Source organism: Sinocyclocheilus rhinocerous, unplaced genomic scaffold, assembly GCF_001515625.1.
Source record: "Sinocyclocheilus rhinocerous isolate Xijiao unplaced genomic scaffold, SAMN03320098_v1.1 scaffold993, whole genome shotgun sequence".
Taxonomy (NCBI): domain Eukaryota; kingdom Metazoa; phylum Chordata; class Actinopteri; order Cypriniformes; family Cyprinidae; genus Sinocyclocheilus; species Sinocyclocheilus rhinocerous.
In genome coordinates, this window is record NW_015639771.1 from 2209649 (window position 1) to 2233979 (window position 24331).

General features: G+C 37.2%; 1 pseudogene; it reads left to right on the top strand.

Annotated features, from left to right (window-relative positions):
• The window catches only part of LOC107751769 (nidogen-2-like), a 40102-nt pseudogene that overhangs the window by 8806 nt on the left and 6965 nt on the right, over positions 1-24331 (top strand).

A 24331-nucleotide genomic window follows, 5' to 3' on the forward strand; every position in this document is an offset into this window, starting at 1 on the left:
CTTGGTGAGCATATGAGAATTCTTTCAAAAGCATTAAAAAATCTTAATTCTTCTAAACTTTCAACCGATAGTTTATATATAATATAAAATAATATACATTTATCATGGCGTTATGAAGAAAAAAAAATACTGTAATATTGTTGTTGTGATGATGATGATGATGATTACGGTAATAGTATTGATGTAGTACCATCTCAAGTCCATAAACCCCTTCATTGTGGGGTCCTAATTTTTCTTTTCGTACTATAACATCTTTAAACAATCTTGTTTATGGGTGTGTTTCTGCACTGCTTCGAGGCAGTGTGGTCCTGCAATTAGGAGTTTGAAGCTGAAGGCTGCAGGGTTGGGTGAGGGGATCCAGGAGGGATGCATGCTGGGGAATGAGGCTGCCCGAGGCTCTCTGAAAGCCAGATGCAGCATTGTCTCTCTGGAATTGGGGGGTTGTTTTGTGGAGGTGATGGCTCCACTCGGGGACAGCTTGGATTACTAAACAGAGGAGAGGAATTTCACACACATCCTCTGTGTGTGTACGTGAGAGACTGGAAAGGGGGAAGGGCATCTTAATATCCATGTTGAAACATCATTCGGATATCTTGCTAGAAAAGTTTACTTAAAGGGATAGTCCACCCCAAATTTTAAATTACGTCAATTATTTATTCACACTCATGTTGTTCCGAACCTGTAAGCACTTCTTTCTTCTGTGGAACACAACAGAAGATATTTTGGAACAGAAACTATTTGGTTACCAGCATTCTTCAAAATATCTATATTTTTGGGTGGATTATCCCTTTAAGTCAACATGAAATCAAAATAGACCCAATTTGTTGTCATAATAGACATTTATTGTCGTATTGGGAACAGTTCGTCATTACTCTGAAATTAGTCCAAAAAAAAATTGGACCAACTGGACCAATCCTCCTTCTTTATATATTGTATATATTCCAGGTTTTGCAGTTGCAGAAAAGGATATTAAGGCAGTGAACTTTAGTTAGAATCAATGTTGTAATTGTTTATTAAAACTATGACATTTTTTTTTATTGAAACAAAGCAGAAATAAAGTAAAATAAAAATATTAGATGGAAAAACCTAAACTTAAAAAAATATGTCTACTAAAAGTATTACTAAAATTAAAACTGAAATGAAAATAAATTAAAGCGTAATAGAAATATTTAAAAAAAGAAAACTAATAAAAGCAACAAAAGCACATAACAAAATAACTAAAACTCTTATTAAAATGAAATAAAAAAAATACTAATACTAATAAATACTATAATAGTATACAAATAATAGTAAAATAACATGAATAATATCTTCATGATCCCATAGTTGACAAGAGCAAGGATGACACTAGACTCTCAAACAGTTTTTAGTGGTCTGTTAAGTGCAGTAAAACTAGGTGTGGAAAACAACAAAAGGGGACAAGAGACGGTACTGATGTGGGGAACTCCTTGTAGGGGGCACATTTGGTGAGTTACTAGGCTTGTAAAATCAGTTAAGTTGTTAGAAACACCATATTTGGATTTCGCCGATGTTCTAGATGGTTGAGGAGGTTTCCAGTACTGATTGATGTACACAGAAAACAAATCTCTTAGAGACCACTTTGTCCAAAAGTAAGGAGAAGGAAGTTCTTAAGTAAGCTATTTTAGATAGCTTTACAGTATATAATGGAATATTTACAGTATATAATGGGATATGTTTTGAAAGTTTTATTACCTTCTAAAGTGCTGCACAGATCCCTGAGTAATGCTCTTCTTTCTTCTAGGTAAACACATTCCAAGTGGTGCTTGCGTACAATGAGAAGGATACTTATGCGCTCTTCCTATACCCTGAGGATGGGCTGCAGTTTTTTGGGACACGGCCCAAAGAATCTTACAATGTCGAAATTGAGCTTCCAGCTCGTGTTGGCTTCACCAGAGGAGAACTGTCCTTCCTCTTCTTTTCTCGGACAGAGGGGCCGTACTACAGCGTTACCAGCAATGAGCAGTCCGTCAAGAACCTTTACCAGTAAGCATCAGAGGAATTACCATTTAAAAATTGTCTAAATAAAGAAATAAATAAAATAGCCTTTTCTTTCATAAATAATACAGACAATTACTCAGAAATAAAAAAATGTTATTATATTATTATAAGATTGTTATTAAATGTTATTAATTTGTGTTTGTTCATAATACAAATCTAACATAACATAATCTAAAACATAGCATTTTCTTTCATAAATAATACAGAAAATTACTCAGAAATAAAAAATATTATTATATTATTATTAGATTGTTATTAATTTGTGTTTGTTCATAATAAAAATCTAACATACCATAATTTTTTTTAAAAACCCAGTAAAAACAGAAGTGTTTTTACAATGTAACTGTTTTCAACTTTTATATATTTTAAGATGTAATTTATTTCTGTGGTGGCAAAGCTGAATTTTCAGCAGTCATTACTTTTACCTTCAGAAATCATTCTAATATGCTGATTTGATGCTGAAATATACTATAAATATTACAAACAGTTGTGCTGCTTAATATTTTTGTGAAAACCATGATACATTTATTGTTCAGGATTCTTTAATGAATAGAAAGTTGGAAAACATGGAAAGTTGGTAACTTTTGTAACAATATACATGTCTTTACTGTCACTTTCAATCAATTTAATGCATCCTTGCGGAAAAATATTAATTTCTTTCAAAAAAAAGAAAAGAAAAAAGAAAATATTACAATAGTGTATGTTTCCCCAAACACTGAAAACAGGACATTAAATTATTATTTGAGATACATTTATTAATTTATATTAACAATATTTTATATTTTTTATATTAAATTATAATTTTATATATAATATTATATTATAACATAAAAACCTTAATTTAAAACATTTCTTTGATTAATTTTAAAATATTTTAATTTCCATGATTAAAATGTTAATATTATAATGTAATATTATAACTCTTCTCAGAAAAGGAAACATAGGAGAGCCTGGAGTTTGGCTCTTCCACATTGGAAACAGATATTCCTTCCAGAATGTCATTCCGGCACAGCATGAGGCTGTTTTAACCAAAGCTGCCCCAGTCCTGGTTGCTGTGTTCCCTGATGAAGACTACACAGAAACAGATGAGGAGGAGTACGATCCCATTGATCCAGACTTCCAAGATCCCACCACAACAGACTTTCTTGAGCCAGAGCAGGACTCCTCCCTACTGGAGCGTCTCAACCAGGAGGTGCCCCTTGGTCAGTCTCCACCTCAGCCCTCAGTGTCTGGTCCAGGCGAGTTTCCTCCACAGGATCCCCATAATCTCCCCCCGGAGGACATGACCCAGCCCCAGCGGCCATTACCAAAGCAGGCAATTCTGCAGGTGTACCCGAACCGTGTAAAGGATGTCCCACCTCACGCTTCTGGTGGTCAAGTGTTCAGTGTTGAGGAGAAGGTGGATTTTGACTCTGGAGGTGAGAGTTGAATGATTAACCAATACTGATATATATCGATTGAACCTTTGCTAAGCCCCGCCCTAAAAATGTTACTGACCAATCGTACTTTAGCAACTGTTGCCATACACCATCTCAGTAATATTGTAAATTTAGCTTGTTTCTAATGTTTGTTCATGTACAGTACGTTTCGTGTGTTTAGGTAGCAATGTTGTTATTGTTAATTAAAAGTCATTTTAAGTCATTTTAAACAAAAATCGTAAAATTCCCATATATGGGCATGCAAGTATAATTACGTAGGTCTGTCATTTTTTTAATGCACCATTACTTTGATTCATATATTATTTGATTCAATGTTGTGAATCCAGAGAGAACTCAAGATTATGTAGGAGTTTAACCTATGACTTATGACTGAGTTTGACTTTACTAGCCTATTTAAGAGCAATTTGTCTCTCTTTCCGCTCTCTCCTGCAGTGATCCATTACTCAACCGATAATAAAGAGACATGTGAGCGCTTCCAGCAGCAGTGCAGTCAGAACGCACACTGCACAGACTATTCCACCGGCTTCTGCTGTCACTGCAACTCAGGATTCTACGGCAACGGCCGTCACTGCCTGCCAAACGGTAAGACTGGGGGGCGGGAATGCTGTAAAGAGAGCCATTGTAAAAGCCACACATAACATGACCTTGTTCTGAAAGTATGAACAACATTCACGGTACATCTCTGGGGATATATTACCAGTGTTTCTCTTTCCAACACAGTTTTTTTTAAGAGTAAAGATGTATATTTTTGTAATGCAAAGGAATTTGCAGATAAAATTTTGATTTGGCACACACTTTTAGGTATGCAAATTACATCCAGTTATTTTTCTGTCAAACTTGGTCTTTTACGGACTGCTCCACTTGCGTGCTGAGTGGCCGCTAATTGTCTGTAATTGGAGAAAACTTGTGTTAACTGGTTGTGGTAATACCCACGACTTATTCCACAGTCTTTTTATTAAGAGTTGTGGCTGCCACACCAATTTTGTGGGAGGTTTTATGTCGGAAACACTTGATCTTTTGGAAAACCTGAGCGGATTTCCCTAGTGAATCATTCGCCGGCTCTCATGGAGCATGGGTAACAGGATCTTTTCAAGACAGTGACATCACATTGGCCTTGTTTGACTGTAATTTACCTGTGAACATCGACTCCATGACTAAGTGTGAAAGAAATCTTGAGCCCTGTTTCAAAGAGTCACGTCTGGCTTGTGCTGAATGACAGACATTTGTGTCTGAGAGAAAATATTCAGTGGAAAAGCTTCCTCAGCTTTTGGATATGCATGTGTATACAGTAGCAGCTTTGTGTGGCCGGTGAGGGAGGTGGTGTAGAGGGAAAACTATCCAAAACCACTCTGAAACAGCTGAGTAACTAGAGAAATTGTTGCTTTTGAGAGCAGTTTGTAAATTAAAGAAATAGTTCACCCCAAAATGAATGTATTTACAAAACCTTTCCAAACCCCTATGAGTTACTTTCTAATATAAAAAAAGTCTTTTAATACCATACCTTTTTTTTTTTTTTATGTGGGAAAGGCCTTACTGTAGCTCAGACAGTAGAACGTGGCACCAGCAATGCAAAAGTCATGGGTTTGATTCCCAGTTAATGCATGAATTTCAAAAAATGTATAGCTTTAATGTATAAATGCATAAATGTATAATATATAATCTTACTTTCCACCACTGGTTTCAAAATCCATTTGTGCCAATTCTGCAAATTAAACTGGGCACTTATACAAACTCGCACTCTTGTAAACTATTATAACTAAAACTTTCCGACTAGTAGATTGTAGATGTTTTTACTTATAGAATTAAAGGAACAGTTCACTAAAAAAAAAAATGAAAATTTGCTGAAAATGTACCCTCAGGCCATCCAAGATGTAGATGAGTTTGTTTCTTCTTATGAACAGATTTGGAGAAATATAGCATTACATCACTTGCTCACTAATGGATCCTCTGTAGTGATTGGGTGCCGTCAGAATGAGAGTCCAAACATCTGATAAAAACATCACAATAATCATCAAGCCATTGACATGACTCCAGTCCATCAGTTAACGACTTTTGAAGCAAAAAGCTGTGTATTTGCAAAAAACAAATTCATAATTAAGACATTTTTACTTTAAACTGTTGCTTCAGGCTCAAAAACAAGTCCTAAAGTTGTATTTATTTGTGGAGATTATCTTGATAAGAATCATGAACATTTGTTGGTCACAAAGCATCTTTTCTGCAATAATCCTAAAGCCAATGGAAAAATCCCATTGGCTTTTTTGTTGAGGGAACCAGGGTGATGCTAACTTCCAGACTGGCAATCAAAAATACGTCATCCCTGCAGCACTCTATTGGTTGTTTAGGAATTTCAGCACATTTAATCCTTATTGTAACCTCTCAGATTTAGTTCTCAACTCAGAGAATTATTTAGCTGCCCACATACTTGCAAAAAATCATTGTGAGTTTCGTTTTTTGATTTCGTCTTCATCTTGTCCTCAGGTGCACCTCATCGTGTGAATGGAAAGGTCAGAGGGACTGTACTGGTGGGTGGCACAGCAGTGCAGCTGGACAGCATCGATCTGCATGCCTACATCGTGGTGGGTGACGGACGAGCGTACACTGCCATCAGTGAGGTCCCAGAGCCGGTGGGCTGGGCCCTCATGCCCGTGGCCCCCATTGGAGGCCTGTTTGGTTGGCTCTTCGCCCTGGAGTTGCCAAACAGCCTTAATGGCTTCACTATCACCGGTGAGACCGTCGTGTTCTCATTTTCTACTTCTTTTATGGTGTAGAATGTTTGTTAAACATTTGGCCTCCTGCTGAGAGATTTTAGGCTTAGAGGTTTTGTTCTCACTAATAGAGTCCCACAAGGGCTTTGCTAGTCTGATATTCAACGCCTGTACAACATCTACTCAACCCCTTCCCCTAATTTAAGTCAGGTGCTCCATTATATAATAATATGTTTTCACTTTGCATAAAAAAGCCTGTTTTTTCTTTTTGAAAAACACCTAAATATTCATCGAGCACTATTATAAGGGTCACAGCCCCCATCTGGATCTTATTTTGTGATATTCGTTTGCAGAAAAATGAGTGAGCCACAACACTGCTCTTTAATGACTTTTAATCATGTCGAAAACTAACATTTCGGTTTTACAGGTGCCGAATTCACTCACCGTGCCGATGTGACCTTCTATCCCGGTAACCAGCGTCTCAGCATCGTCCAGACAGCTACGGGTTTGGATAACCAGAACTACCTCAACGTGGACACTCATTTACAGGGCAGTGTTCCCTTCATCCTTCCTGGTGCAACAGTGCAGATGGAGCCATTTAAGGACACCTACCATTATTATCCTTCATGTAAGTTCTGGAGGAAGAAATTGGGGAATAAATATATCCGTCCATCTTTGTTTCTCGACCCTGATCCATATTTCTTGAGTGATTCTTTTTTTAATATTTTGTTTTATATTTACCAGATTAGACTTAAATGTGTAATCTAATTAATTACACAATATAGCATTAATCACAATTATTCAGAAGTTAAGGATCAGTAAGAATTTTTTAATGAATTGATTAAAAATTACAATTCAGACATTTATAATGTTATTTAAGATTTCTGTTTCAAATAAATGCTATTCTTTTGAACTTGAAAAAGAATCCTGAAAAAAAGTATCACAGTTTCCTCAAAAATATTAAGCAGCAAAACTGTTTTCAAGAGCGATAATGATAAGAAATGTTTCTTGAGCACCAAATCAGCATATTAGAATGATTTCCGAAGGATCATGTGACACTGAGGACTGGAGTAATGATGCTGAAAATTCAGCTTTGTCATCACAGAAAGAAATTACACTTTAAAATGTATTAAAATAGAAACATTTATTTTACATTTTAATAATATTTCATAATATTACTGTTTTACTGTATTTTTGATCAAATAAATGCAGCCTTGGTGTGCACAAAAGACTTCTTTCAAAAACATAATGAAATGTTATCAACCCCAAAATTCTAAATGGTATAAGAAGTTGTGTTTGAAAATGGCTTAGCTATAAAAAAAATGAAAAGGAAAAGAAAATGTGAGCTAAAAAAATAGATCTTGTGACGTCTCCCGTCTCCTCTATTTCCTTTCAGAGGAAGCTGTGATCTTGATGCACCCTAAATAAAAGCCATTTCTCATGTTGCAGAACATGAGGTTGCTTAACAATCAAATCCTGTGGGATTTTGGGTCTAGAATTAAAGCCCAAAGTTTGTTGTGAATTGCTTTCCTCTAAACTCTTGCCTTTTTCCTGTTCTCAGTGATTACCTCCACATCCGTGCGTGAGTTTACAGTCGTCTCTGCTGAAAACGGAGCAGAGACCCACACGCTTCAGGTCAAACAGAACATCACGTACAGGGACTGCAATCACGGGCCCCGCAGCGGACTGGAGACGCAGGAACTGAGAATGGAACGCGTATTTGTTATGTACGTCAAAGAGGAGCACATCCTTCGATATGCCATCACCAACAAGATCGGCCCTCTCGGAGGTAGGCTGCCAGCACAGTTACAGGGTATGAATACCCTGCTGAAAACACCAAAATTGCTAGTCAATGTTGTCACATTTTATGGTTTTGATGTGAATGTGCTGATGTCCCAGTCTGGTTAAAAATGGAAGTAGCGACTGATTTTTTCTTCTGTATTGTGACATCTGAGTGTAACAGATTATCGAAAAAAGAAAAAAAATGTACGGTGGAGACTTGGTTCTATGCATCTTGTGTTGATTGGATGTTGAGACGTGCCATGTGAATGTGAGCTTGCAGGGGGCGGGGTTTAAACAGACTAAATTTGAAGAAGTGCAGCATTCATCACCAGATTGAAGTCTGTCGTTTGCACCAGAAGGTCCAGTTATGACATTTTGATTAAACATGACAAAAACAATGAAACATATGCACAGATTAATTGTTCACAGTAAGATTTATGATGCAATTATGAACTAGATTAACTAGTAGTGGTCAACCGATATTGGTTTTTTGACAGCCGATGCCGATATCTTGGCAAGCAGGGTGGCCGATGGCCGAAATAATTTTATTTAATATTTAAGACATTTGAAATCATTTGAAAATGGATTAAAAAATAAATGTGTAAAATAAACATGCTTATACTTTAAATGACAAAGTATTTTTCACAAATAAACAAATATTTAATAAAAATATAATTTAAAAGGAAACACTTTAACCAACAGAGCACTCAGTATTCTGGGAAGTTTGTGTGCATTTGGAATCATATTTTTTCAAATAAAGCCAAGGTAACACTCATTTTACATACAGCACACAGTGAACATGACATTCATATGACATTGGGCAAAAACATGAAGCGCAGCATAATTTGAAATCACGAGTTTAAAGTTTGTCGATCGCGTGTCTCAGTGAAGCTGAACTCTCCTGTCCGCATTCAATTCGCACGGATCGACCGTCACGGAGAGAACACGCGATCATGCAGGTCACATGCACACTTCACAGGATCTCACAGCTGGATTCGACTAAGTTTGCAAGGTTTTTGAAATTAGATGTTCATTAGTCATTCAAAGATTTGTTTAAATGATATAAATGCATATTTGCTGAATGCTGACGTTAAACGAGAAAGTATTATAATGTTTGCCTTTTTGTTACTAACAATATAAAAGCAATCGTTATAATACTTTTTGTATACATTTTAATTCCTTTGTTTAGCAGTTCTATCTGATTATTACTGTTAACGACGACAGCGAACAAGAGGGAGCATGTGAGCACTGTGTGTTCAGGCGCTGCCGTTCTCAGCGCCGTCAAAATAAAAGTCTCGCCACGAACACATCGGCCAAACAGAAAAACTTATCGGCCGATGCCGATATTTGAAAAATGCCAAATATTGGCAAATATATCGGCCGACCACTACTAGCATAGTCAAATGTCCATGGCTAACTTGCTTCACCAACTAAGCAATGCTGGTGACACCATAATTATCCTGGTCCATCTGCTAGACCAGCAGTAACCAATATAAACCAGTTTGTACAGGCAAGGAAAGGGCTAGCTTGTTTAAGCTAGATTTGTATTTTTTAGCGGGGAAATATAAAAATGAGTTTGAAAGGATCTGTATTTTTAGAATTTGTAGTCTTTTGTAGGTCTCATAACCCTGGGTTAAGACTACTTTTAACCCTAGGTTATTTTTTTTAAGAGGGTTAGCATATCTTTTAACCCTGCATTGCAAAGCTAAATATTTTGTTTAGCAACAGACAACCAGTCATAAAGTGCCTCAATTCTTGCCTAATTAATTATTCTTGAGCATTGTGCAGTTACAGTAACATTTACATGCTCATCTTGTATTTTATTTATTTATTTTTGTATTAGCTTTGGTTTTGTAGAGTGTTTCAGAAGCTTATTTGCATGGTGACATTTACACCATTCGACAAGCAGTTATTTCAGACATTTTCAACCCATTAAAATGCAAAAGATTAAGAGAAAAATTCTGAGACTTTTTTCAGAATTTTCAGAACCTGACTTCAGAACTTAATTTTGAAACCTAACTATCCACGACTAATTACTATCCCAGGGTGAACTATGTGTAACATGTAACAAGATAACCCAGGATTATGTAAACTCAGGGTTTGGAATTACACTGGCTTAACAGTTTCAAGTGGGGGAAAAGCCTATCTTTTGTTTATTTTGTTGTCGTCTTTTCAATTTTTGTGAAAAAAACTGCATAAAACCTTCCTTACATAGTCTCCCTGTATATGTCCTCCTGCTCATCCTTCGTTTAAACTGACCCTCATTTTTGGCATACTTTCTTTATTAACATGCTGACTGATGTGGCAATGAGATGTCTGGCTCTCAAACAGGACTTAAATTGGCTTGAGTTCAGCTGCCTTCCCATCATGCAAAATAGGAGGTCTAAGATAACCACCCCAAACCACCTGCTTCATTCTACCACGGCCCGGCAGTAGACTGTAGACCCAAGGGCTGGAGAGAGAGGAGGACTGCACTTAAAATTAACTATGTCTGTGAAGTGAGCCTGTAACATTTTATGGGGCTTTGTGTGTGCAGTTTGTAACAAATCCCTTTATCCAGCGACTTCCCTTGAGGAATAAATCAAACGTTTCTTTTTTAACCCCTCGATTTGTGACCTTGTAAGGCTGTGTAGTTCCCAAAAAAGGTTTTAGTGGGACGATGGTGCATTACATGGCACTTTGTATGGCCCTGTGGTTACTGGCTGGTGCTGTAGATGTTGACTTTAGGATGATAAGTGGGGCTGGGATGAGCATATCTCCAGCTGTGTTGTATCTAGTTCGTGGGCCGAATAAGATCCAGTTTCCTAGAGTTGCACAATCGTCAAAACCTGATGTGACCTTCCTTTCGTTCGCAATGGATTGCAAGTTTATATGTGAAGGTAGAACATCCCTGCACTGCATCATAATGAATTTACTCTTCACCATTAGAGGATAAACACATAAACTAAGCCTCATTTAGGATAAAAAATTATAAAAAAAAAAAATATGCAAGAGTATATTTTGAGAGGTAGGGATGTGCATTTTAGCCATTTTGAGAGTGTTTAGTGTTTGTTGAGTACAATCTACTCCAGATGTTGATATATAACCTATATTTCGAGTGTGATGAAATTCATACTGCTGTTATTATTATGTTCACTCAGACAAAGTGTCCATAACGGGCAGGAGGGTAGAGGAATAGTTGCGGAGTGATGTTGTGGGAACAGAAGGACACCCTGGAATCCCTGTACCCAAGAGAGCCATGCATGGACTCTGGCCGAGGCTGGAAAACACAGCTGCCACTGTCTGTCCAGTGTGTTCGGCACAACTGACACATATGGTAATTAGACCAGTGCTGACACATCTAAGATATTAGATTAGACTGAGGTGGATTCACACGCTTATATGTGACCGTATATCATGTCATTATGGTCCTGCTGACTGTGAATATGAAAAGTATGTAGCTGGATCTCAGTTCTCAGTCATTTCAGACCAGCTGTTAAGAGTTTCATGTGGTTAATGATGTTTTTCCCACAACCTGGGCTGAAGGAATTAATTCAGGGTCCCTTTAAGGCAAGTCAGTTCAGTTGGTGGCCATCTTGGCAACACCCTAGAAGCTTTTTTCTTGTCAAGCAAACACAACTCTTATCTATTCATTCAAGTTTGACATTTTATCAGTTCATGCATTCCCTGGGAATCAAACCTATGACCTTGGCGTTGTGAGCACCATGATCTAATGTGTGAGCTACAGGAATGCTTGAAACAATGTAATCATGCATATATCGATAATATGATTCATTCCGCTTCTTCAGCAGCAAATCCGACTGTATGTTCCAGGCTGGTCAAACTAATTTCTAGCATGAAAAAGCAATATCTCTATTTTACCTGAAAGTTAAGACTTTAATTATTTTATTTTATGTTATTTATTTTATTAGAAATTGCTCAACAACAAGAGCCTGATTCTATAGCAATCAAAGCTTTTATTAAGCACAGTGCAGGTTAAGATAAAATAACTTTTAAATTCATAAATTATCTCTTAAATTAAATGAAACATTATATACAGGACTGAATGAAAATATTCTACTTTTCTTAAGATTTTCAATGTAGGACCATAGGGAACATTTTTAACTTAACTAAAGCCATAGGTTTATGCTTTAGCTGACCGACAGGGTTTTTGGTAGCATGGATGGATGTTGGTCTAGAAACATGTCCTACTTGTGTAAATCAAATTCTGCATGAGTCTTGGGTTTGTTCAAATGAATGTGTAGAACAATGATGGTCAGTGTGTTAGGACTTTCAATTGCTTTAAGCTTGTGTATTGGGTTCTGTTTCTTCTGGACCTTTAATGGGTCTGAGCTCCAAAAGCCCCCATCACACACTCTTGACATAAGCATTGTTGTGTGAACTATAGAAGGAGTGTTTCTCTCCCGTTCGTGACAGCAGTTTCCCACCTGGTCCATCCACCCCTTCGTTTTCCTCAAAGTCTCATGTTAACCAGCGCTCCGCCCCCCTGGCCTGCCGCTGTCCCTTTAATTAACACAAAGTTGAAAAGAATCCCCCGACACACTTTGGAAATGTTTGTCCTGTAGTTTCTCTCCACTTTTCCCCCTCCCCTGTGGAGTCACTTTAAAGGGGACCGTCTTTCTCGTTCTCTCTCACTTCAAACAAAAGTCTTCCTGTCTGCCTTTGATAATTGGCCAAATTGGTCCCTGGCCTGGGTGAGGAAATCAAGCTGTTTTTAATGTGTGATGAGTAGACATTGGGTGGGGGTGAAGGTAGTCCGCATGGCCCAAGGGTCCCAACAATGGGTCCCTCATGGTAGGCCGAATGCGTAAGAGCACAATGAAGTCCTGTTGTCTTGGTCTAAGAGGTTTGGTAATGTCACTTGTAGTTTTAGTAATGGTGTATGAACCACCCTGAGTTTTAAGACCAATTTAAAGGTGTTGTGTTTTCCAGGTCAAGTAGTTTGACCTCAGAGTTCAAATTTAAAGACCATTTGAAATCGTATAGGTTTGTTGGGAAGCAAAGTGTTCACACTTCTCCATATGTTAATACCTGTGAATGCACGTTTATCACAAAGGCTCTCATTAATCAAGGTCTGTAGTTTTATAACACTCAGAATAGTCATGTCCGTTGATGACATCCCAGCATTCCCACAGGTTGTGATGGTTGTAGTAGTAAAGTTCCCTCAATTTTTTTTTATTCTTTTTTTTTTTTTTTTACAAAGCCTCCACTCAGGATGCTGATTTTGGCCAGAGGTTTTAAAACATCTGGAGTGACTCATCCATCTGTGAGTAACATTTCCAGTGCATGTTCCCCATTGGTGAGTTAGTATAGTATCTTAAATAAACAGCAATACAATCAGTCAGTATTATAAACAGGCACAAATCACTATACACAGAGGTTCCGAAAGGGGATTTTTGTAGCGATGCCTTTAGAAGAACCATTTTTGGTTCCTTCAATAAGGAGTAGTTAAGGAATTAAGGAATAGTTCACCATCAGGCCATGCGAGATGGAGATGAGTTTGTTTTTTCATCATATCAGATTTGGAGAAATTTAGCATTTTAGCGAAGCATCTACTTGCTCACCTACTTGCTACTTTAGCATCTACTTGCTCACCAATGGATGCTCTGCAGTGAATGGGTGCCGTCAGAATGAGGGTCCAAACAGCTGATAAAAACATCACAAGTAATCCACACCACTCCAGTCCATCAATTAACATCTTGTGAAGCAAAAAGCTGCATATTTGTAATAAACAAATCCATCATTAAGACATTTTAACTTCAAGTCTTCTATCTGTAATATTGCTTTTTATGTTTATTTGTATATCTGGTAATGGTCTTCTGCCACTTTAAATGCTCAACTTCTTTAAAGTTGGGTGGTTCCTGATTGGCTTGTTGTTTCTATTGTTCATCAGCTGGAAAAATTTGTTCAGAAAGTGATTCCAACAGTATCGTTCCTCTGTGTTGTTATCACTATAGCGGTGTTGTGGACTTTCTTATTCTCATAGGACTAGAACAGTTATTAAAATGTTATTGTTATAGTCCTTGGTGTGAATGAGCCTTAAATATTGAGCTCTGTTGGCCCCCTTTTATAGAAGTGTTTCACTCTGCTTTCTATGGGACTGGTCCAGTTGAGATCCATGGAGATTACATAAGAAGTTATTTGTAGTGACATAAGCTAAGTTTGTTGCACTCCTATTTATAATTTGGTTGCCTTCACATCTTTTCGCAGCTGGAGACCCAGAGCCCGAAGATGTGAATCCCTGTTACTCTGGAAATCATGACTGTGACACAACCGCACAGTGTGTGCCGGGCGAGGGACAGCTGTTTTTGTGCCAGTGCGCCACAGGTTTCAGCGGAGACGGTCGCAACTGTTATGGTAAGAGAAGTTATGTGGAAAGCTGTAAATTCAATTCCAGGTCCTTGACACTCTGTTTAATCAGTCCAGGGTCTGGAATACTTCGGTAATAACCCAAAACGTTCGACTTCCTTCATTAGAGCCATGCATCTGCGTAACATCAACATTGCAGGTCGTTCAGAGGTGGGGTCATCACCACTGTAGTACATTAGCACGACCAGACGTTTCCTATCCAATGAGTAGAGGAAACCCACAGTGAATCATGAACGTGCCCAGGGGTCTTTCCCCCCGTCTGCTGTCTCTCATCTTCTTCCTCCCACTGTTACCAAGCCAAACAACAGAAAGACTAAACACTCTTTAGGTGGAATGTGGGAGATCTGTGGGGTTGTGGTGAGTCTGGGGAAGATTTGTAAGCGAAGACACATTGCTGTGTCATTTCTGTTTGAGCTGCACACACATAGGCCACATCCTCAGCTTTAAGCTTGTTGGGGGGCTCAGACCACCTGATATTTCCTCATTTGAAGAGGGGGGAGAGCAAATCTCACCTCCCCTCCGGAAAACTCCCTATGTACTCATACAGATGTGCGTTTTTTTCTTGAGACCCATATTCCAGATGATATTTGACATAGAGACGTAATGATGTCTGCATTGAGATCAGTTTTTTTTGAGTCGATTCTGATTTAGTTGTTTGAACTGATCGCCAAAGCAAATAAGAGGTCGTAGCTGTAGGGCTGCATAAATGGCCATATTTTATAGATGGCCAAAGGCTGATCACAAATTGGATATATTGCCATCTTATTAAAAATAACATGTAATTCTAATTTGACAAGGAATCTGTTTTCTTTCGCTTAAAAAATGAACATTCTGGGGTGTGTTTCCCAAAAGCATCGTTAGCTAACTATGGTTGTTAGTTCCACTGAACTAACGACGGAACTTGCGACCATAGTTGCTTTTGGGAAACGCACCCCTGGATGGGGAATTGTTATAGAGTATATCAACTGCAGCAGTGCATATATGCATAATATCAGAATCAAGATGAATGATTCATCTTAGATATTTGCATGAAGTTAAACTTTTCCCAGCTGTTGCATCGCTGAACTCACCAATATAGCATTGTAAAAACTGTTTTAATAAAAATTGATTTTTTTACAAGTAAAATTGCAAGTTGGAAAGAATATTGTAGAATAATTAACACTAATACTATTGAAAATATTATTATTAATTCATATTAATATTGGTAATAATTTTGTTTATTTTGATGTTACAAATTACCTGCTGCAACCTAATCGGAAATGGTGCTGAACACAAACAGCAATTTTACTACAAAAATTACATTTTTAGATATATATATTTAATAATATATATTTTTTAATAAAAATATTTCTGAGAATACATTTATGATTAATTTTATTTGATTCAAGGAATGGCTTATTTTATAGCAGGTTGTTTGGAACAAATTGATACCAATTTAAAATTACATTTTCTTTTTTGCACGTAAAAATTAACATTCTGGATGAGAAAGTATTACGGAGCAGTGCATATTGCATATGAATATCACAAACAAGATGAATGATTCTAAATAATGGTGACAGTTTCTAAAGAAGAAATTTTCTGTGGATCATTTTAATTAAATTAAAAAATTTAATAAGCTCATTTTCATAAAGTTAACATCAGCTGTTTTAAATCACTGGATTCACCCATAAAAAAACAACAATTATTTTCTCGTTGAAATTGAATGACTTATTGCTGCTTTGCCATTTTTTCACAAATCTGTGAGAACCGCATAAGGGATGTGGTTTTTTTATGAGTAAAAGTTGGAAAGAATATTGTAAAACAATTCATATTTTAGAAGTGATTCTTTTGAATCATCCGAACAAAGCAATTCACCAGAATAAATCGGATTTCCCAGTGTGACTCTGAAGGCACTGTCTATGTTTGATTATGTGTGTGTGAGTGTGTATGTATGTGTTTTCAGGCATCATGTTCCTATTAGAGGATCATTTTTTCACCTGTCTGAACTCTTCACTCTAGAGTAGATAATAAGGGGGTCAAGGAAAGAGAGCGGAGAAAAATGAAGAGAGAGAGGGGGACCGTGTGTTCCTTACCCTCCCTGTAATTAACAATGATCAAAACCAGGTCTCCTGCTGACCAGCTCTTAACCCACCCAGAGCCTCAGGCCTGTTCCCACGCACTCGGACAGGGACGAGATCCCTTGCTATATTCCTCTGTCATCACAAATGGCAGGGTCTCAAGGCATGCTTTATCCCTGCAGCACCTGACTGACATGTTTGACGCACACCAAAGCACCTCCTATAGCTTTTTTAAGACACCCAACGTCCAAAACAATGAATCTTGTAGTGTTATTGGTTAAGAGTAGAGCATTATGGGTTGTAATTGAGCAGTTGTTCTCTCTCTGTAGATGTGGATGAGTGTGCAGAAGGTCTGAGCTCCTGTGGTGCTCATTCTTACTGTGTGAACCTGTCTGGAAGCCATCGCTGTCAGTGTGAGAGCGGATTTGAGTTTGGATTTGATGGCCGGACATGTCAGGGTAAGAAACATCTTCATTTCCTGTGCCTAACAAACTTGTGCATTCCACATCGGATATTCTTATTTATCATTCAGAAACAAATGTACATTTGATGCTTTACAGGAATTGGGCGGCTTTGAATGAAAAAAAAAATGGCATGCCATGCAATTACACATATAAAATTACTATATGAAAATTACATTTCCAAACAGTCAAAGTAATTAATTATTTAATTAAATTAAATAATTTATTCACATTATTTGTTGTTGTTGTTGTTTATTCATTTTTCTTTTATTATTTTTATTGCCACATGGCTAAGACCTAAAGTTATCTGTGTTGATATCTTAAATAAATTCGTCAATGGCTTTGTTTGGAAGTATATAATATAAACTATACTACTCTGTCTGCAGAATACAGTATTTACTCATAGAATGTCCATACAGCATTATTTCTTGACTTATTATTTATTTGGACTGACAGGATTTTTTAAATCTAATATAAATTATTAAAATCTTTTAAATATGAATATTATCTAATTAAAATACACCTATTTTTCACCTATGACCTTTTTGAATGAATTTAATGCTTTTATTCAGCAACAATCAATTCAGTTGATCAAAAGTGACAGTAAGGTAATGTTACAAATGTTTTCAAATAAATTCTGTTCTTTTGAACTTTCTATTAATCAATGCATCACGGTGCCCACAAAAATATTAAGCAGCCCAACTGTATTCAACATTGAAAATAATAAGAAAAGATTGTTGAGAACCAAAAAGACTGAAGTAATAGCTGCAGTAATTTATTCACAGAAATTACTTTCAAATATATTTAAAAAGAAGGCAGTTAATTTAAATTGTAATAATATTTCACAAAATGACTGTGTTTTTACTGTATTTTTGTTCAAATAAATGCAGCCTTGGTGAGCAACACCAACCTTTTTAACTTTTTTTCCAAAATAAAAACTGGATGATGCATGGCATCTTACGGTTTTAAATGTTTAATGTTATACTCTACTCTGTCCTATTTCACATACTATATTGCACAGTATGCAGTAAATCTAAATTAGCTTCTAAGAATATGGTCATCAGTTTATATGTGACTCAGTCTGAGTTGCGTGCTGTCAGTGGGATGTGATGTGTTGCAGATGTTATATGTTGGTAAATCACAGGCTCATTCTCTCAGCTGAATGCTGTAGGTGAAGGGTTTGCAGTGCGGAGAGAGGCATGGGTAACCAGAGATGCTGGGGAAGGGAGGGTATTTTTGAAACAATGACCCAATGTCCTCGCTCAGGGAATGTGCGTAGGAGACGAACAGCTGAAGAACACAAGGGGGTCAGAGGACAGTTAACTCTTCTCCTTCCTGTTCAGTGCGCTCTGGTCTTTGACGGGATGGTGGGAGTTTGGAGCCTTTTGGGCAACAGCTAGTATGACTCAGACTAACATCCTAAGAAAGCGGTTAATGCGGTGCTTGTTGAGTTACAGAGTGAGCGTTGTGTTTTGTGGTTTGTGCAGATGTGGACGAGTGTCGTGACCAGCCGTGCCACACCCAGGCCTTGTGCTCAAACAGTCCGGGATCTTTCCAGTGCCAGTGCCAACCGGGATACCATGGAGATGGTTTTCTGTGCCACCCTCAAAACGGTAGTTGTTTGCAGATTTGGATTTGAACATTCTTTTATTCAAGTAAAGTCCCAAATTCTATAACATCTGGTTCATTTGCATTGAAGGTCGTCCCAAGACCCAGTGTGAGCAGCACAGAGACAGTCTTCAGAGTGGAAATGGTGGTGCTCCTCTGGTAGGAGCCTTCATCCCTCAGTGTGATGAGGAGGGTCAGTACAGGCCGCAGCAGTGCCACGGGTCCACAGGTCACTGCTGGTGTGTGGACAGTAGAGGACAGGAGAGAGCGGGCACCCGAACTCCACCCGGAACCCCATCTAGAAACTGCGATGAGCCAGGTAAGTAGTAGTCTACAGCAGAGGTGTCCAAACGTTTTACTATGAAGTGACAAATATTAAACTTTATTGAAGGCCATGGGCTGAAAGTATATTTTGCATTATATCTAACTATAATATATTAAAATATAGTTTTTGTATTTTTTTTATTTCATTTATTTTCTGTATAATTAAATGCAAAAAATACAACAAAACATGTAAAAAAATACAAATAAATATATGCTTCAGTAGCATGTTTTTCCCGGTTTTTCCTGCTTCTTTGATACACATGGCGGGCCAAATCCAGGTCATCAAGGACCAACCTGCGGGCCCTGGTGTGGGCATCTTTGCTCTACAGGAACTTTTATTTTTTGGGAAATTATGTCACAGTCCTCTCTCAATAAGTCATCTGTCATATTTTAAATAATATTTCTAATTTTTAGTAATTAATTATCATGGGATCTGTTGCAATTAGTCTTTTTGTTGGAATAGACTGATGATCCTTCAGAAATCATTCTAATATGCTGATTTGATGCTCAAGAAACATTTCTTATAATTATCAATATGGAAAACAATTGTGCTGCTTAATATTTTGGTGGAAACCGGATTCTTCGCTGAATAGAAAGTTCAAAAGAACAGCATTTGTTTTAAATATACAGGTACATCTCAAAAAATTAGAATATCATGAAAAAGGTCAATATTTTTTGTCACTCATTTCAGAAAGTGAAACCCATATATTATATAGATTCATTACACATAGAGTGAAATATTTCAAGCCTTTATTTCTTGAAATTTTTATGATTATGGATTACAGATAATGAAAACCCAAAATTCAGTGTCTCAGAAAATTAGAATATCACATAAGATCAAAAAAAAAAGGATATTTTAAACAGAAACGTCAGGCTTCTGAAAAGTATGTTCATTTCTATGCACTCAATACTTGGTTGGGCCTCCTTTTGCATGAATTACTGCATCAATGCGGCATGGCATGGAGGCAATCAGCCTGTGGCACTGCTCAGGTGTAATGGAAGCCCAGGTTGCTTTGATAGCGGCCTTCAGCTCATCTGCATTGTTGGGTCTGGTGTCTCTCATCTTCCTCTTGACAATACCCCATAGATTCTCTATGGGGTTCAGGTCAGGCGAGTTTGCTGGCCAATCAAGCACAGTAACACCATGGTCATTGAACCAGCTTTTGGTACCTTTGGCAGTGTGGGCAGGTGCCAAGTCCTGCCAGAAAATGAAATCAGCATCTCCATAAAGCTTGTCAGCAGAAGGAAGCATGAAGTGCTCTAAAATTTCCAGGTAGATGGCTGCGTTGACTGTGGACTTCAGAAAACACAGTGGACCAAAGTCCTCATTTCAGATGAAAGTAAATTTTGCATTTCATTTGGAAATCAAGGTCCCAGAGTCTGGAGGAAGAGTGGAGAGGCACAGAAACCATGTTGCTTGAAGTCCAGTGTGAAGTTTCCACAGTCAGTGATGATTTGGGCTGCCATGTCATCTGCTGGTGTTGGTCCACTGTGTTTTCTGAAGTCCACAGTCAACGCAGCCATCTACCTGGAAATTTTAGAGCACTTCATGCTTCCTTCTGCTGACAAGCTTTATGGAGATGCTGATTTCATTTTCCAGCAGGACTTGGCACCTGCCCACACTGCCAAAGGTACCAAAAGCTGGTTCAGTGACCATGGTGTTACTGTGCTTGATTGGCCAGCAAACTCGCCTGACCTGAACCCCATAGAGAATCTATGGGGTATTGTCAAGAGGAAGATGAGAGACACCAGACCCAACAATGCAGATGACCTGAAGGCCGCTATCAAAGCAACCTGGGCTTCCATTACACCTGAGCAGTGCCACAGGCTGATTGCCTCCATGCCACGCCGCATTGATGCAGTAATTCATGCAAAAGGAGGCCCAACCAAGTATTGAGTGCATAGAAATTAACATACTTTTCAGAAGCCTGACATTTCTGTTTAAAATATCCTTTTTTTTTTGATCTTATGTGATATTCTAATTTTCTGAGACACTGAATTTTGGGTTTTCATTATCTGTAAGCCATAATCATCAAAATTTCAAGAATAAAGGCTTGAAATATTTCACTCTGTGTAATGAATCTATATAATATATGGGTTTCACTTTCTGAAATGACTGACAAAAAATATCGACCTTTTTCATGATATTCTAATTTTTTGAGATGTACCTGTATTTGTTTTTTGAAACAATGTGAAAGTCTTTACTGTCACTTTTGATCAGTTTCATTCATCTTTCCTGAATAAAAGTGTTTATTTCTTTTAAAAGTCCCAAACTCAAACTTTTGAATGGTAGCGTATCTCCTCAGTACAAATTCCACATAGGCCAGTTGCAGTCTGGGAAAACAGGCCCTTACCCTGAGTTTAAGGAGGATAGCATAAAAATGTGAAGATATACACCTTTACTGTTGTAGACATATATTGCATTCCTCTCTGAAAAAATGTGGGATTTTAGGGAAGGTTGAGGATGTCAAAACCATCTGTGTTTACATGGGCAATATTAACATCTTCAATATTATGATCAAAACAGATAATAACTTTTTTGGAGTTTAGAATTTGCCAACTCTTTAACTTGCTGAAACCCTTGCATTTCATATAAACAAAGGGTTGTGCAAAGGAGTGTAACAAACCTCTAGTGTATCTCATGTGCCTCCAGTGCGTCCCAAGACCCAGTGTGAGCAGTACAGAGACAGTCTTCAGAGTGGAAATGGTGGTGTTCCTCTGATAGGAGCCTTCATCCCTCAGTGTGATGAGGAGGGTCAGTACAGGCCGCAGCAGTGCCACGGGTCCACAGGTCACTGCTGGTGTGTGGACAGTAGAGGACAGGAGAGAGCGGGCACCCGAACTCCACCTGGAGCCCCAAGAATAAACTGTGACGAGCCTGGTAAGAAATAGGCCTCTCTCAATAGGTCATCTGTCCTATTTTATATAATATTTCATTTTTAAATTAATTAATTGTCATTGGATCTGTTATAGAGTGAATTACTCTTTTTGTTGGAATATCTCCAACTTCTAGATGCTTTATAAATTTTAGATGCTGTAATTTTAAAATAATTTATATTCTGTCGTAGTATTTATTAAAATTGTGACAGTTTTATTGTTATATTTTCAGTTTTCATTTTAATTATTTTAGTGTGAGTTTTAGTAATTTTTTTATGTGTATCTGTAATTTTTTTAACTTTTTACAAAATATTTCTATGAATTTTAATTAATTTTTATTTATGTTTTAGCATTTTTTTTATTCAACTCGATCTTATTTTATTTCTGTTAGTGGCCAAGGCAACCATTTTTCGTTTTTTTTCTGATTTTTAGGTTTATATTTTTCATCCGATATTTTGTTTTATTTTAGTTCAGCTTTATTTCAGTTAACAAAAACAATTTTAGGAGGTTGAATGTTGTCAGAACTTCCTGCAACTTTAACTTTATCAAAAATTCTGTAACTTTATTGAAGCATCTTTATGGCTGAGATTCTTGTACTGAGGAGTGTGATGGGACAATAACAAACCTCTAGTGTATCTCATGTGCCTCCAGTGCGTCCCAAGACCCAGTGTGAGCAGCACAGAGACAGTCTTCAGAGTGGAAATGGTGGTGTTCCTCTGATAGGAGCCTTCATCCCTCAGTGTGATGAGGAGGGTCAGTACAGGCCGCAGCAGTGCCACGGGTCCACAGGTCACTGCTGGTGTGTGGACAGTAGAGGACAGGAGAGAGCGGGCACCCGAACTCTACCTGGAGCCCCAAGAATAAACTGTGACGAGCCTGGTAAGAATTAGGCCTCTCTCAATAGGTCATCTGTCCTATTTTATATAATATTTCATTTTTAAATTAATTAATTGTCATTGGATCTGTTATAGAGTGAATTACTCTTTTTGTTGGAATATCTCCAAATTCTAAATGTTTTATCAATTTTAGATGCTGTGACTTCAGTGAAATGTATATACTTTCATAGTATTTATTAGAATTTTGACATAGCTTTTATTTTTATATTTTCTGTTTTCATTTGAATTATTTTAGTGTAAGTTTTAATCATTTTATTATGTATATTTGTCATTTTTATAACTTTTTTAAATATATCTATTCATTGTAATTTATTTTTATTTAAGTTTTAGCAATTTTAGTATTTCAACTCAAACTTATTTTATTTCTGTTAGTGGCCAAGGCAACATTTCTGTTTTTCTTTTTTATAAAAATGTTTAAGTTTACATTTTTCATTTGATATTTTGTTTTATTTTTAGTTAGGGGAGGTTGAATGTTATCAGAACCACCAGTAACATTAATTTTTATCAAAAACTGTGTAACTTTATTGAAGTAACTTTATGGCTAAGGTTTTTGTACTGAGGAGTGTGATGGGAGAGTAACAAACCTCTAGTGTATCTCATGTGCCTCCAGTGCGTCCCAAGACCCAGTGTGAGCAGCACAGAGACAGTCTTCAGAGTGGAAATGGTGGTGCTCCTCTGATAGGAGCCTTCATCCCTCAGTGTGATGAGGAGGGTCAGTACAGGCCGCAGCAGTGCCACGGGTCCACAGGTCACTGCTGGTGTGTGGACAGTAGAGGACAGGAGAGAGCGGGCACCCGAACTCCACCTGGAGCCCCAAGAATAAACTGTGACGAGCCTGGTAAGACAGCTGCACACTAAGTTTCCAGTATGAAACTATTTTTCAGTCCTAAATAAAGCCAAAACAACGCATAAGACTATACAATCACAGCTAATCGAATATATACAGCTATGTGGAGTGGGATTTTGGTCTAATGGGATTTCACTGTGGATGGGGCAGCTACTCTAAGCAATCAAACTTACAAATTGGTATTGGTGAACGATAAAACGGCTAATAAAATCCCATAGACTTACCTTACAGCTATATATACAGACCAGAACACCATAGTAGAACACCATTGTGGCACCAACTTTCGCATTGGGCAACAAGTCTAAAACATGTTTGACAAGGTCACCACCATGCTGTTGTTTGTCAGTTATAGGCTTTCTAATTCAGTTCAAGTAGTTTCACATCATGTGTAAGTAATCACTCTAATTTGTAGCAGAGCTTACAGAGTCCAGTCTGCCCTGTGTTTATCCAGATTACAGAGCAGGAGGAAAAGTTGAGCTGCAAGTTTAGTCCATTTCAACACCACCAATGAATGTGTCCTCTTCTCACCATAGTTAGAAATGCCTCCTATTTCATCTCGCTGTTTTGTAGCCAAAAATGACACTGACGAAGAAGGAAAGATGCTTTGGAACTTTCATTAGATGATTTAATTAGATTATATGAATCGGAAAACATATAGAAAATACACTGGTATGTAGTGGATGTCATAGGTTCAAGTTTAGATTATTATTATTTTATAAATTATTATTATTTTATATATTTAAATTATTTTAAAATAATATGTCTTATTATTAATAATGTAATCAACAATAACAACAATCATTAAAATATTAGATTATTTATAAATATTTTTAATTATAAAAATGTCATTTTTAATTATTTAAAAAGATATTTATTATTATTAATCATCATCATAAAATCGATTTAGTAGTTTCACATTTTAAAATATCTTTAAAGGAGACATCGGA